The sequence below is a fragment of the Salmo trutta genome, unplaced genomic scaffold (genome assembly GCF_901001165.1).
Source record: "Salmo trutta unplaced genomic scaffold, fSalTru1.1, whole genome shotgun sequence".
NCBI lineage: Eukaryota > Metazoa > Chordata > Actinopteri > Salmoniformes > Salmonidae > Salmo > Salmo trutta.
Genome location: NW_021822480.1, coordinates 344,151 through 359,026, shown reverse-complemented (window position 1 = coordinate 359,026; position 14,876 = coordinate 344,151). Strand labels below are relative to the sequence as shown.

Genomic DNA, 14,876 nt, shown 5'->3' with positions numbered 1-14,876 from the left:
TGTAGAATGTTCTCTACTAACAAACCTGAGGGATGAGTTACCCTTCATACAGTACTGTGTAGAATGTTCTCCACTAACAAACCTGAGGAATGAGTTACCCTACATACAGTACTGTGTAGAATGTTCTCTACTAACAAACATGAGGGATGAGTTACCCTTCATACAGTACTGTGTAGAATGTTCTCTACTAACAAACCTGAGGGATGAGTTACCCTTCATACAGTACTGTGTAGAATGTTCTCTACTAACAAACCTGAGGGATGAGTTACCCTACATACAGTACTGTGTAGAATGTTCTCTACTAACAAACCCGAGGGATGAGTTACCCTACATACAGTACTGTGTAGAATGTTCTCCACTAACAAACCTGAGGGATGAGTTACCCTACATACAGTACTGTGTAGAATGTTCTCTACTAACAAACCTGAGGGATGAGTTACCCTTCATACAGTACTGTGTAGAATGTTCTCCACTAACAAACCTGAGGGATGAGTTACCCTACATACAGTACTGTGTAGAATGTTCTCCACTAACAAACCTGAGGGATGAGTTACCCTTCATACAGTACTGTGTAGAATGTTCTCCACTAACAAACCTGAGGGATGAGTTACCCTACATACAGTACTGTGTAGAATGTTCTCTACTAACAAACCTGAGGGATGAGTTACCCTACATACAGTACTGTGTAGAATGTTCTCTACTAACAAACCTGAGGGATGAGTTACCCTTCATACAGTACTGTGTAGAATGTTCTCCACTAACAAACCTGAGGAATGAGTTACCCTACATACAGTACTGTGTAGAATGTTCTCTACTAACAAACCTGAGGGATGAGTTACCCTTCATACAGTACTGTGTAGAATGTTCTCTACTAACAAACCTGAGGGATGAGTTACCCTTCATACAGTACTGTGTAGAATGTTCTCTACTAACAAACCTGAGGGATGAGTTACCCTTCATACAGTACTGTGTAGAATGTTCTCTACTAACAAACCTGAGGGATGAGTTACCCTACATACAGTACTGTGTAGAATGTTCTCTACTAACAAACCCGAGGGATGAGTTACCCTACATACAGTACTGTGTAGAATGTTCTCCACTAACAAACCCGAGGGATGAGTTACCCTACATACAGTACTGTGTAGAATGTTCTCTACTAACAAACCCGAGGGATGAGTTACCCTACATACAGTACTGTGTAGAATGTTCTCTACTAACAAACCTGAGGGATGAGTTACCCTACACAGAGTACTGTGTAGAATGTTCTCTACTAACAAACCTGAGGGATGAGTTACCCTACATACAGTACTGTGTAGAATGTTCTCTACTAACAAACCTGAGGGATGAGTTACCCTACATACAGTACTGTGTAGAATGTTCTCCACTAACAAACCTGAGGGATGAGTTACCCTTCATACAGTACTGTGAAGAATGTTCTCTACTAACAAACCTGAGGGATGAGTTACCCTTCATACAGTACTGTGTAGAATGTTCTCCACTAACAAACCTGAGGGATGAGTTACCCTACATACAGTACTGTGTAGAATGTTCTCCACTAACAAACCTGAGGGATGAGTTACCCTACATACAGTACTGTGTAGAATGTTCTCTTCTAACAAACCTGAGGGATGAGTTACCCTTCATACAGTACTGTGTAGAATGTTCTCTACTAACAAACCTGAGGGATGAGTTACCCTACATACAGTACTGTGTAGAATGTTCTCTACTAACAAACCCGAGGGATGAGTTACCCTACATACAGTACTGTGAAGAATGTTCTCCACTAACAAACCTGAGGGATGAGTTACCCTACATACAGTACTGTGTAGAATGTTCTCTACTAACAAACCCGAGGGATGAGTTACCCTACATACAGTACTGTGTAGAATGTTCTCTACTAACAAACCCGAGGGATGAGTTACCCTACATAGAGTACTGTGTAGAATGTTCTCTACTAACAAACCTGAGGGATGAGTTACCCTACATACAGTACTGTGTAGAATGTTCTCTACTAACAAACCTGAGGGATGAGTTACCCTACATACAGTACTGTGTAGAATGTTCTCCACTAACAAACCTGAGGGATGAGTTACCCTTCATACAGTACTGTGAAGAATGTTCTCTACTAACAAACCTGAGGGATGAGTTACCCTTCATACAGTACTGTGTAGAATGTTCTCTACTAACAAACCTGAGGGATGAGTTACCCTACATAGAGTACTGTGTAGAATGTTCTCTACTAACAAACCTGAGGGATGAGTTACCGTACATACAGTACTGTGTAGAATGTTCTCCACTAACAAACCTGAGGGATGAGTTACCCTACATACAGTACTGTGTAGAATGTTCTCCACTAACAAACCTGAGGGATGAGTAACCCTTCTTACAGTACTGTGTAGAATGTTCTCTACTCACAAACCTGAGGGATGAGTTACCCTTCATACAGTACTGTGAAGAATGTTCTCTACTAACAAACCTGAGGGATGAGTTACCCTACATACAGTACTGTGTAGAATGTTCTCCACTAACAAACCTGAGGGATGAGTTACCCTACATACAGTACTGTGTAGAATGTTCTCCACTAACAAACCTGAGGGATGAGTTACCCTTCATACAGTACTGTGAAGAATGTTCTCTACTAACAAACCTGAGGGATGAGTTACCCTTCATACAGTACTGTGTAGAATGTTCTCTACTAACAAACCTGAGGGATGAGTTACCCTACATACAGTACTGTGTAGAATGTTCTCTACTAACAAACCTGAGGGATGAGTTACCCTACATACAGCACTGTGTAGAATGTTCTCTACTAACAAACCTGAGGGATGAGTTACCCTACATACAGTACTGTGTAGAATGTTCTCCACTAACAAACCTGAGGGATGAGTTACCCTTCATACAGTACTGTGTAGAATGTTCTCTACTAACAAACCTGAGGGATGAGTTACCCTACATACAGTACTGTGTAGAATGTTCTCTACTAACAAACCTGAGGGATGAGTTACCCTACATACAGTACTGTGTAGAATGTTCTCCACTAACAAACCTGAGGGATGAGTTACCCTACATACAGTACTGTGTAGAATGTTCTCTACTAACAAACCTGAGGGATGAGTTACCCTACATACAGTACTGTGTAGAATGTTCTCTACTAACAAACCTGAGGGATGAGTTACCGTACATACAGTACTGTGTAGAATGTTCTCCACTAACAAACCTGAGGGATGAGTTACCCTACATACAGTACTGTGTAGAATGTTCTCCACTAACAAACCTGAGGGATGAGTAACCCTTCATACAGTACTGTGTAGAATGTTCTCTACTAACAAACCTGAGGGATGAGTTACCCTACATACAGTACTGTGTAGAATGTTCTCCGCTAACAAACCTGAGGGATGAGTTACCCTACATACAGTACTGTGTAGAATGTTCTCCACTAACAAACCTGAGGGATGAGTTACCCTACATACAGTACTGTGTAGAATGTTCTCTACTAACAAACCTGAGGGATGAGTTACCCTTCATACAGTACTGTGTAGAATGTTCTCCACTAACAATCCTGAGGGATGAGTTACCCTACATACAGTACTGTGTAGAATGTTCTCCACTAACAAACCTGAGGGATGAGTTACCCTACATACAGTACTGTGTAGAATGTTCTCTACTAACAAACCTGAGGGATGAGTTACCCTTCATACAGTACTGTGTAGAATGTTCTCTACTAACAAACCTGAGGGATGAGTTACCCTACATACAGTACTGTGTAGAATGTTCTCTACTAACAAACCTGAGGGATGAGTTACCCTACATACAGTACTGTGTAGAATGTTCTCTACTAACAAACCTGAGGGATGAGTTACCCTTCATACAGTACTGTGTAGCATGTTCTCCACTAACAAACCTGAGGGATGAGTTACCCTACATACAGTACTGTGTAGAATGTTCTCCACTAACAAACCTGAGGGATGAGTTACCCTACATACAGTACTGTGTAGAATGTTCTCTACTAACAAACCTGAGGGATGAGTTACCCTTCATACAGTACTGTGTAGAATGTTCTCTACTAACAAACCTGAGGGATGAGTTACCCTTCATACAGTACTGTTTAGAATGTTCTCTACTAACAAACCTGAGGGATGAGTTACCCTTCATACAGTACTGTGTAGAATGTTCTCTACTAACAAACCTGAGGGATGAGTTACCCTACATACAGTACTGTGTAGAATGTTCTCTACTAACAAACCTGAGGGATGAGTTACCCTTCATACAGTACTGTGTAGAATGTTCTCTACTAACAAACCTGAGGGATGAGTTACCCTACATACAGTACTGTGTAGAATGTTCTCTACTAACAAACCTGAGGGATGAGTTACCCTTCATACAGTACTGTGTAGAATGTTCTCTACTAACAAACCTGAGGGATGAGTTACCCTTCATACAGTACTGTGTAGAATGTTCTCTACTAACAAACCTGAGGGATGAGTTACCCTTCATACAGTACTGTGTAGAATGTTCTCTACTAACAAACCTGAGGGATGAGTTACCCTTCATACAGTACTGTGTAGAATGTTCTCCACTAACAAAACCACAGTGTCAGAAATAGGTGTTTTCTAAGGTTGCATCCCACATCAGTAGTGCGCTATATAGGGAATAGGGTGCCATTTGGGATATACGTAAATAACGTACTGTATGTATGGCATATAACTAATGTATTTATAAAATATATATATATAATAAGAATAAGAATTATTGTCTAGAGACAGTGACAAAAGGACAGGAAGTTAAGAGAGACATTATGTTAGAAGGCCGGATTCAAATCCACTCTAACACAGTACTGTAGATGTGCTGTAGGTAGCAGCAGTGTAACCTCTAGATCACCTGACCAGCGCTCCACGCCACGTCTCTGGTGTTCCTATTATGACAACACACTGAGATAGACTCCAGCGCTCCACGCCACGTCTCTGGTGTTCCTATCATGACAACACACTGAGATAGACTCCAGCGCTCCACGCCACGTCTCTGGTGTTCCTATCATGACAACACACTGAGATAGACTCCAGTGCTCCACGCCACGTCTCTGGTGTTCCTATCATGACAACACACTGAGATAGACTCCAGCGCTCCACGCCACGTCTCTGGTGTTCCTATCATGACAACACACTGAGATAGACTCCAGCGCTCCACGCCACGTCTCTGGTGTTCCTATCATGACAACACACTGAGATAGACTCCAGCGCTCCACGCCACGTCTCTGGTGTTCCTATCATGACAACACACTGAGATAGACTCCAGCGCTCCACGCCACGTCTCTGGTGTTCCTATCATGACAACACACTGAGATAGACTCCAGCGCTCCACGCCACGTCTCTGGTGTTCCTATCATGACAACACACTGAGATAGACTCCAGCGCTCCACGCCACGTCTCTGGTGTTCCTATCATGACAACACACTGAGATAGACTCCAGCGCTCCACGCCACGTCTCTGGTGTTCCTATCATGACAACACACTGAGATAGACTCCAGCGCTCCACCCCACATGCCTCTGTTTAACTTCACACACACACATAATGCATACACAAACACACACACTCACGCACACACACACATACAGTAGATGTATATACACAGGACCCTTCGTCCCCTTGACCCAGCTGCATTTTTCATGCTCTGAAAACAGCCGTTCATTCCTCTGTTATCCCCTGCTAACATTATACTGTAGCAAGATAGGAGGGATGCTGACATCCCTCAGACAGACAAAATGTAATCAGAACACATCAGAGCATAAAAGCCAAATATAGACAGCCCCAGGAGGACACGTCCCAAATGGCACCCTATTCCTGATATAGTGCACTACTTTTGACCAGAACTGATTTCGGCCATGGTCAAAAGTAATGCACTAAATAGGGAACAGGGTGCAGTTTGAGATGCAGCCCCAAAGCTCTGAGGCCATGCACTATAAACCTGTCTCTCACCTCTCAGCCTCCCTCCTTTCTCTGAGCCTCTGTCTGTCTCCACTTCTTCCCAATCTGGCAATACAGTACATATTAACTGTCCCAATCTGTCCCTGCCAAGCACTACATATCAACAGTCCCAATCTGGCCCTGCCAAGCACTACATATCAACAGTCCCAATCTGGGCCTGCCAATCACTACATATCAACAGTCCCAATCTGGGCCTGCCAATCACTACATATCAACAGTCCCAATCTGGCCCTGCCAAGCACTACATAACAACTGTCCCAATCTGGGCCTGCCAATCACTACATATCAACAGTCCCAATCTGGCCCTGCCAATCACTACATATCAACAGTCCCAATCTGGCCCTGCCAAGCACTACATATCAACAGTCCCAATCTGGGCCTGCCAATCACGACATATCAACAGTCCCAAATCCCTCTAAACACCATATATACCATAATGTATACATAACTTACTCAATATAGGAAAGCTATTACTATCATGTATTACATTGTTTTGCAGGTAAAGTAGGTGATTAAATAAATGAAGATCCTACATCTGTAATACGTACATTTAGGTAGGAAAAAGTGTCCGGTGTCCGTGTGTGTGTGGGGTGGGGGGGGGGGGGTTGCGTCATCTATGAATCTGTTGGGGCAGTATGCGAATTGGAGTGGGTCCAGGGTGTCTGGGATGGGTGTTGATCTGAGCCATGACCAGCCTTTCAAAGCATTTCATGGCTATAGATGTGATTTCTACGGGGCGATAGTCCTTTAGACAGGTTACCTTGGCGTTCTTGGGTACAGGGACTATGGTGGTCTCCTTGAAACATGTAGGTATTACAGACTGGGACAGGGAGAGGTTGAAAAAGACACTTGCCCGCTGGTCAGCGCATGCTCTGAGTACGCGTCCTGTATCCTGTATGAAATTGTACTGCAAAGTAGGTGAAATGTGAAATGTGCTGTATAAAACATGCATGTATGGAAAGTTATGGAGAGATGTTTTCAGCTTCAATCATTTCTGAGGAGATACTGTGAAAAGTACCTAGCGTGAATGGAAAACTACATTACATTTGATCATAAGAGCATGACACAGTTTATCAAGTGATTTGTTGGCGTATAGCTAATATTCTTGTTTATTGCCAGACAGGCATGAAACCATTTACTTCCCGCCCTCATAACTAAATGCAAAGTAGGTAAATAAATAAATACAAGAAGCATTTGACAGAAGAGCACTGTTGCGTGGTAACCTAATGGCATGCTGAGGATTCATCTTGGTATTAAACAGAACAACTATCACAGCCTACAAGCCTTTCAATTGCCCCCTGTTGAATGATCTATTCCCAAATGACAACAATGGACTACAATATACAGCATAACGTACACATATATAGCCTCCCTACTGTCTGATGTATAGTAACTGTATGATGTATGTAACTGTCTGATATATAGTAACTGTATGATATATAGTAACTGTACTGTCTGATGTATAGTACCTGTATGATGTATGTAACTGTCTGATATATAGTAACTGTATGATGTATAGTAACTGTATGATATATAGTAACTATATGATGTATAGTAACTGTATGATGTATAGTAACTGTATGATGTATAGTAACTGTATGATATATAGTAACTGTACTGTCTGATGTATAGTACCTGTATGATGTATGTAACTGTCTGATATATAGTAACTGTATGATGTATAGTAACTGTATAATGTATAGTAACTGTATGATATATAGTAACTGTATGATATATAGTAACTGTATGATATATAGTAACTGTATGATACATAGTAACTGTATGATATATAGTAACTCTATGATATATAGTAACTGTATGATGTATAGTAACTGTATGATGTATAGTAACTGTCTGATATATAGTAACTGTATGATATATAGTAACTGTATGATGTATAGTAACTGTATGATATATAGTAACTGTATGATGTATAGTAACTGTATGATGTATAGTAACTGTATGATATATAGTAACTGTATGATATATAGTAACTGTATGATGTATAGTAACTCTATGATATATAGTAACTGTATGATGTATAGTAACTGTATGATGTATAGTAACTGTCTGATATATAGTAACTGTATGATATATAGTAACTGTCTGATATATAGTAACTGTATGATATATAGTAACTGTCTGATGTATAGTAACTGTATGATATATAGTAACTGTATGATGTATAGTAACTGTATGATATATAGTAACTGTATGATATATAGTAACTGTCTGATGTATAGTAACTGTATGATATATAGTAACTGTATGATATATAGTAACTGTATGATATATAGTAACTGTATGATATATAGTAACTGTCTGATATATAGTAACTGTCTGATGTATAGTAACTGTCTGATGTATAGTAACTGTATGATATATAGTAACTGTCTGATGTATAGTAACTGTATGATATATAGTAACTGTATGATGTATAGTAACGGTATGATGTATAGTAACTCTATGATGTATAGTAACTGTATGATGTATAGTAACTGTATGATATATAGTAACTGTATGATGTATAGTAACTCTATGATGTATAGTAACTGTCTGATGTATAGTAACTGTCTGATGTATAGTAACTGTATGATATATATGAACTGTATGATGTATAGTAACTGTCTGATGTATAGTAACTGTCTGATATATAGTAACTGTCTGATGTATAGTAACTGTATGATATATAGTAAACGTCTGATATATAGCACCTGTATGATGTATAGTAACTGTCTGATATATAGTAACTGTATGATGTATAGTAACTGTATGATGTATAGTAACTGTATGATGTATAGTAACTGTCTGATATATAGTAACTGTCTGATATATAGTAACTGTATGATATATAGTAAACGTCTGATATATAGCACCTGTATGATGTATAGTAACTGTCTGATATATAGTAACTGTATGATGTATAGTAACTGTATGATGTATAGTAACTGTATGATGTATAGTAACTGTCTGATGTATAGTAACTGTCTGATATATAGTAACTGTCTGATGTATAGTAACTGTATGATGTATAGTAACTGTCTGATGTATAGTAACTGTCTGATATATAGTAACTGTCTGATATATAGTAACTGTATGATGTATAGTAACTGTCTGATATATAGTAAGTGTATGATGTATAGTAACTGTCTGATATATAGTAACTGTAACTGTATGATATATAGTAACTATATGATGTATAGTAACTGTCTGATATATAGTAACTGTATGATATATAGTAACTGTATGATGTATAGTAACTGTCTGATATATAGTAACTGTATGATGTATAGTAACTGTATGATATATAGTAACTGTTTGATATATAGTAACTGTATGATATATAGTAACTGTCTGATATATAGTAACTGTATGATGTATAGTAACTGTATGATGTATAGTAACTGTCTGATGTATAGTAACTGTATGATGTATAGTAACTGTCTGATATATAGTAACTGTCTGATATATAGTAACTGTATGATGTATAGTAACTGTATGATGTATAGTAACTGTATGATGTATAGTAACTGTCTGATGTATAGTAACTGTCTGATATATAGTAACTGTCTGATATATAGTAACTGTATGATGTGTAGTAACTGTCTGATGTATAGTAACTGTCTGATGTATAGTAACTGTATGATATATAGTAACTGTATGATGTATAGTAACTGTATGATATATAGTAACTGTATGATATATAGTAACTGTATGATATATAGTAACTGTATGATGTATAGTAAATGTATGATATATAGTAATTGTATGATATATAGTAACTGTATGATATATAGTAACTGTCTGATGTATAGTAACTGTATGATATATAGTAACTGTATGATATATAGTAACTGTATGATATATAGTAACTGTATGATGTATAGTAACTGTCTGATATGTAGTAACTGTATGATGTGTAGTAACTGTCTGATATATAGTAACTGCATGATATATAGTAACTGTATGATATATAGTAACTGTCTGATATATAGTAACTGTATGATATATAGTAACTGTCTGATGTATAGTAACTCTATGATGTATAGTAACTGTATGATGTATAGTAACTGTATGATGTATAGTAACTGTATGATGTGTAGTAACTGTCTGATATATAGTAACTGTATGATATATAGTAACTGTATGATGTATAGTAACTGTATGATGTATAGTAACTGTATGATGTTTAGTAACTGTCTGATGTATTGTAACTGTATGATGTATAGTAACTGTATGATGTATAGTAACTGTATGATGTATAGTAACTGTATGATGTATAGTAACTGTATGATATATAGTAACTGTATGATATATAGTAACTGTATGATGTATAGTAACTGTATGATGTATAGTAACTGTATGATATATAGTAACTGTCTGATATATAGTAACTGTATGATATATAGTAACTGTCTGATGTATAGTAACTGCATGATATATAGTAACTGTATGATATATAGTAACTGTCTGATATATAGTAACTGTATGATATATAGTAACTGTCTGATGTATAGTAACTCTATGATGTATAGTAACTGTATGATGTATAGTAACTGTATGATGTATAGTAACTGTATGATGTGTAGTAACTGTCTGATATATAGTAACTGTATGATATATAGTAACTGTATGATGTATAGTAACTGTATGATGTATAGTAACTGTATGATGTTTAGTAACTGTCTGATGTATTGTAACTGTATGATGTATAGTAACTGTATGATGTATAGTAACTGTATGATGTATAGTAACTGTATGATGTATAGTAACTGTATGATGTATAGTAACTGTATGATATATAGTAACTGTATGATATATAGTAACTGTATGATGTATAGTAACTGTATGATGTATAGTAACTGTCTGATATATAGTAACAGTAATAAGGTTAACTGCTATATGTTGTTGCAACTGGTTCTAAAATGCATTCAAATTAATCAAGTGAAAACTGATTACTGCTGGCGAAAATGCTGGTTAAATTGACGGCACACATTTTCAACGTGTGAAATATGACTAACGTCAGAGCTTCTCATTTCGGTTCTCATATGGGCAATAATTACATAGCAAATTATGATGTGTTTTCTTTGCTCCCAATTTTCAAATGTTTGGATTAGTAATGTTATTTTTTACACAGTCATGTTATAAAGCACATGACTGTTGACTACTGTGCTGTATATCATTCCTCTGACCAGTGTCATCATACCTACTTCCTCTTCCTCCATCCAAAATGGCACCCTATTCCCTATATAGTGCAACTACTTTTGACAAGAGCCCTTTGGGGAATAGGGTGCCATTTGGGACGCATCACTGGTGTGAACCTCAGCACTCCCAAACCCTACACTCTCACATCACTTTAACTGTCATTAGTCTGGTGAAAAGGCAAACAAGGGGGCTCCCAAAGGCCATTTCACATCAATAGGAGAATAATAAAATTAACAAAATGTTCAGCAGTTCTTCTTTCAGTTCCCTTACATGTCCCTCTCTACATTACAGGTCAGGTTTCAGTAACATGTGAGGAAAAACACAGCCAGACACACTGTATAACAAGGCATCAAATCAATTCTGCTATGGAGACATCTACTATATCAAAGGAGTGTTTGTGGAACAGAAACTATGATGACCAAGTCATTCAACAACAGGCCTTTAGTTTCAATTCCGTCTAAACTACAAGGCAATGCACACTTCTCTTTACTGTAACAAGTCCCATTTGAAACAATATCTACGTCCTAAATGGCACTCTATTCACTCGACAGTGCACTACTTTTGACCAGGGCCCATGTTCAACAAGTGCTGTTCTAACTGGTTGAATGAACACATTCAAAGGCATTATTCTTTCCTGTGTACAATGTGTCAAAACAATAAACAATTATCATCAAACTCAGTAAACACATTACATTACATTCATGGTGTTATGGCAGAATTGGACAAGTAAAATATGCAACTAGACATGAATGTCTTGTTAGTGTGTGTTGACTAGCAGTGCGTACTGTGCTGTGCCTCATTGGATCTGACTTGCCAATATGCTCAGTAATATGGTCACACCTCTATGGACGTACATTATCAGAATCTAGAAGTGACTAACAATGCGTGTTTCTTCCCTCTGTATTTAATCAAATGATTGTTTTTAATCTAAGCAACATTTTGGTACCATGAAACTGAGGCTGCATCCCAAATGGCAACCTATTCCTTATATAATGACCAGCTCTGTCAAATGCAGTGCACTATATATGGAAAAGGGTGCCAATCAGGATGCACTGTGTCAAACCTACTGTAAGTACATGGAGCTGTTAAAATGACTCGGTCCATCCATGACACAGCTCAGATGGTACCTGCCCCCTCAAGCCATCTGAACAGCACAGAGTGGACATCTGTGAGCCCTCGCACTGCCAAGAACAAGTCTGATGTAAAAATATCAGCAATACTCTGAGGTGGGGAAAAGACTGAAGGGTCGTTTGCACGTGGTCTGAGAAGGGCTTTCATATCAAAACACATGAGCATTTTTTTCTTGTCACAGTTGAAAATGTCAAGTGTATACTGGCAAGCCCCCTGTGTTTTCTCATTACCACGCCGAAATAAGAGTTGGATTTAGTCAACATCTGACACCCCGAGACAGAACATTGGCAGAGACAAAAGCTTCATAAAACCTGAAATTTACTCAAACATCCAATCAAAGCCATCAAGCAGCATGTCTGCAATAGGTTACCATAGGAAACAAAGCAACGCAAACACTGGGGTCAACAAGACAGTCAAATATGTCCTTTCAGCAACATCACAACATCCCAACAGTCAATGCTGATTGATATTTCATTGAGCTGTCCACTCTTGGATTTAGAGTGGCAAGGAATCGCAAGGAATGGCAAGGAATCAATGTTGACAACCTGTTTTTGTATCTTAAGATACTTTTTATTGTGTGGGGGGAATGGGGGGGATCACTTACCACTAGCTGGATCTGTTGGTCGTATGGTTGTCTATGAGACGTAACGCTCGTAGACGATCAGCCAGGATGACCGTGGAGGGTTTATAACTGTGCTGTTTTTTTCTTCTGTGCTGTTGTCCTGTCTTTGCTCTTTGGCTATTTGACTAGAGAAGCTGACTGTAGAACAAGAGATCCACAGATATTATGATACTGATGAGAATGGACCATCCCTGTAACCAACAGGTGAACAATCTAGATAAGGGATAATACAGATATACTGATAGCGTGTATTGTAAAGCCACATAGACACACACACACACACACACACACACACAAACACATACACACATACACACACACACACACACTCACCACCTTAATTGGGTTTGGGGAGGAAAGGCTTGTGGTAATGACTGGGGCAGAATTAGTGGAATGGTATAAAATACATCAAACACATAGTTTCCAGGTATTTAATGCCATTCCTCCCCTCAGCAGCCTCCACTGACATACATAGCCATATAAACCTTATGAAAATGCATTTAAACAACCACTTTTTAAGTCAGCTGCTTAACACCATATCTATCTATCTGTGGAGATAATAGCAGAGATGGTACTGTAGCAGGCAGCTAACTCATTGTTACTTCAGTCACGTCTGGTGGTGAGATCATACATGTGGGCATTGGTCTATTTATAGTATGGCTGTGGTACTGCTTGGAGACAGAATCAATGCGCATGGCATTTTATCTGTCTACCAGCGTAAAACAATAAGGGGGACAATATCGGGTAGTTTATGGTCATGCAGATGAATGTGAAGTATGTGCAATATGAATACAGTTAGGTTATTATTAAGTAAAACATTTTGTATCATGTAATAAACAGCCTCTTACATAAAAAAGCAAGTGGCAAGATACAGGTGGGCTATGAATGAAAACATGGAAGTCACTTTTGAACTGTGATAAATATAATTAAGTTCAGACCAAGCTAGAGTTGACATTAATAGGCTAAATAACAGTAATACATTCCGATTCAAATTAGTAAATTCTCTACTAAAAACATGATCATGTTTGCTACTGTACCAACCTGATGCACTATTGTTTCTCATTGCAAAGATTTGACACTAGCTATCTTACCTTCTGTACAACAAAACCACGTTGAGTTGAGAAGAAACTCGGTTGGATCAATTTGGAAACGGTAAAGTGAATTTAGTACCCTGCTCGAAGGCAGATAGAGGGCTTCGGGTCAGGCAAGCGCTGTGTTTTAAAATCGAAGCGATAAGAAATGCTCAGTGTCTAAAAGCGGTATGACGAATGGGCTAAAAATAACTACGAGGAGAGAGCAGGAGCGGTACAATCAAAATTGTAGCCTATGCGGTATTGAGGGATGGTAGACATAGCAACGGTGTTTATAAATACGTGTGGATATAAGGTGATGTTATATTTCAACCTCTACACGATTGCACTGGATAAAGAAGAACGAGTCTTAAAAATCATGCCTTGTTACAGGTGCCAGTGAATATCTTGATAACAGATTACCCTACATGTAAATAATACTAGACTACCTTGTGATTGTGTTTTTACTTTGTACCGCAATTACAATAGATTGCATGTCACAGAGGAATGTTATTAATGAGTGATAGGGTTTATATTGAAGTTTGTCTTTGTGAGAAAGTGCAGTGAGTTAGCTGCAGGTGAGCAGGCTGCTTATGTTCTGTTGGTTTGGGCTGTCTGAGGTCCACTGTGGTGGGCGGGAAGCTGTGGTCTGTATGTGTGTATGTGTGTGGGTGGCGGGGGTGGTTGCCCTCAGGGCCACTGAAGAGAACTTTCTCCCCTAGGTGTCTTGTGGCAACCTGGTCTCAGAGCATATCGTATTATTCTGTAGGATGATATGTTACGTTTCGTATGGTATGTATTAATTTGTGGCTGTCCATCACTCATTTCGTATGATATGGTACCAATTACAATTAGTATTATATGTT

The 14,876-nt window shown here is 38.4% G+C and overlaps 1 long non-coding RNA gene across 1 annotated transcript in view; it reads right to left on the bottom strand.

The window, feature by feature from the left end:
- The window catches only part of LOC115182395 (uncharacterized), a 42,348-nt gene extending 27,683 nt beyond the window's left edge, over positions 1–14,665 (bottom strand). The window contains exons 1-2 of the long non-coding RNA XR_003873732.1: positions 14,032–14,665; positions 12,923–13,078 (exon numbers count right to left, since the gene is read on the bottom strand). This is a non-coding gene — a long non-coding RNA (uncharacterized LOC115182395). The remainder of the gene's footprint in view (positions 1–12,922; positions 13,079–14,031) is intronic.
- Between the last annotated feature and the right edge of the window lie 211 nt (positions 14,666–14,876).